The sequence below is a fragment of the Nuphar pumila genome, chromosome 6 (assembly GCF_984573655.1).
Source record: "Nuphar pumila chromosome 6, dmNupPumi1.hap1.1, whole genome shotgun sequence".
Classification (NCBI taxonomy): domain Eukaryota; kingdom Viridiplantae; phylum Streptophyta; class Magnoliopsida; order Nymphaeales; family Nymphaeaceae; genus Nuphar; species Nuphar pumila.
In genome coordinates this window covers 44477524-44479673 of record NC_143254.1, presented here as the reverse complement: position 1 = coordinate 44479673, position 2150 = coordinate 44477524, and the positions used below count along the sequence as shown (strand labels likewise).

The 2150-nt window shown below is 40.0% G+C and overlaps 1 pseudogene; it reads left to right on the top strand.

Annotated features, from left to right (window-relative positions):
* The first annotated feature begins 205 nt into the window (after positions 1–205).
* On the top strand, positions 206–1709 carry LOC149834757 (peroxidase 3-like; annotated as a pseudogene).
* Positions 1710–2150: the final 441 nt, after the last annotated feature.

Genomic DNA, 2150 nt, shown 5'->3' with positions numbered 1-2150 from the left:
AATTCAGCGTCTCAAATATGAAAAGGAAAGGAAAAAAAAAGTTTGGATTAATTAATTGAATAATGAAAGCACATGGTTGTATGCATGAAAAGAAAAAAGTCACCTCTTCACATGATTGAATGTCTATAAATAAGCGGCTCCATGAGCTCAGTCCCTTCACACTGAAAAGCTCATTTGAATTGTAAAGAGTGTGAGAGAAGAGAAGATGAGAAATATGAGTTGTCTTGTTCTTGTAATCTTTGCTCTTTTAGGCCTTCTGGGTGTCTCTCACGCTCAGCTTAAAGTTGGGTTCTATGATCAAGTCTGCCCACAAGCAGAGAGCATAATTGATGAGTTTGTGAAGGAGCACATCTCAAATGCGCCATCTTTGGCAGCAGCATTGCTTAGAATGCATTTTCATGACTGTTTCGTGAGGGTCAGTAATAGTTGGTCTCCATTTTTTCTAGCTGTCTTCTTCAAATTCGTTTTCTAGCTTCCTGCTTGCTGATAAATGTTTGTCAAGTCTGTTTTATTGAAGAGTATGGACAACTTTGCTGTCAAATTAAACCTCATGTGATTATTGGTTCCATGGATTTCTTCGTGTGGTTTTCTTAAGTTTCTCTTTTAAGGAAAGCTCTTCTCAGTAAATTAACTATTGAATTAAGAATGATAGCAGTAGTTAACAAGTTGGTATGCTTTTCTTGCGAGGAATACCAGAGAAGGCTCGGTCTTAAGTTCTTGGTGTGGTGTGTCTTGGATAAACGTTTGATTCAGCATACGTTTGTTTTCTCAGGGCTGTGATGCATCAGTGTTGTTGAATTCCACAAAAAACAACACTGCAGAGAAGGATGCTGCGCCAAATTTTACGATCCGAGGTTTCAATTTCATTGACAGAGTGAAGGCCGCAGTAGAAGCAGAGTGTCCAGGGGTTGTCTCATGTGCAGATGTTCTTGCATTAGTAGCCAGAGATGCAGTGGTTCTCACAGTAAGACTTAAATGAAAATAACTACTGAAAGTCCAAGTTGCTATTAGCCTGAGCTTAATGTACTGGAAAATCTTGTCACAGGGTGGTCCCTCATGGACAGTGCCTACAGGCCGCAGGGACGGAACTGTTTCAATTGGCTCTGAGGCAGTAAACAACATCCCTTCGCCAAATTTCAATTTCACTGCTTTAAAAGAGTCCTTTGCAAACAAGAGTCTTGATGTCAAGGATTTAGTTGTGCTCTCAGGTGAACAACCATGAGATGATTTTTTCGTTTGTAAATTTTCATTGTTATTAGATTTTTATTGAGGCAATGTCTTCCTCTGTTTCTTGCAGGTGCGCATACAATCGGCATTGCTCACTGCCCTTCCCTCGCAAACAGACTCTACAATTTCACAGGGAAAGGTGATCAAGACCCAGCTCTTGACAAATTCTATGCTGTAAATCTGAAGCAGTTCAAGTGCAAGACCCCCACTGATAACACTACTATTCTGGAAATGGATCCTGGTAGTTTCCGAACATTCGACACGCATTACTACACCAATGTGATGAAGAGAAGATGTTCACATCTGATTCTTCTCTACTTACAGATAGCACCGCAAAGTCCTACGCGACTGAAATACACAGTGGTTCTCTTGAAAATTTCTTCAATCTGTTTGCTTCATCCATGGAAAAGATGATTCAGATTGAAGTAAAGACTGGAACTGAAGGACAGATAAGGAAGGTTTGCAGTGTGGTGAACAGTTAAGAGCAGGGGTTTTTCATTAGTGACTGGAATAAGAGATTGAGGGCACCTCTTCTGTAGGCTTGCGCGCAGAGTTGGATCAGGAAGACTCGTGCCTTGGAAATTCTGCAGCCGGTCGATGAAGAACCCACAGTGAGTGAATCCAAGAGCATGACAACCTACATTACAAAGAAACCAATGCATATGCTTAGATTACATCATCCTAACACCAACTTCCTTAATTTATGGATACCCAGTATCTTATTAATTGGTTGACTTTATATTTCTTAAACAATACTTGGAACTGTTCATTACAGTCATACGCTACCTAGCACCTGCATTCTAAAACCTTTACTCATTTACATATAATGGTATATAATGATAAAATGTAGTCATGAACAAGACCATGCCCATTGGCCAGCATGGAATTTTTTGTATGCTCTGTCCTCTGGTAAAAGAGAGCAC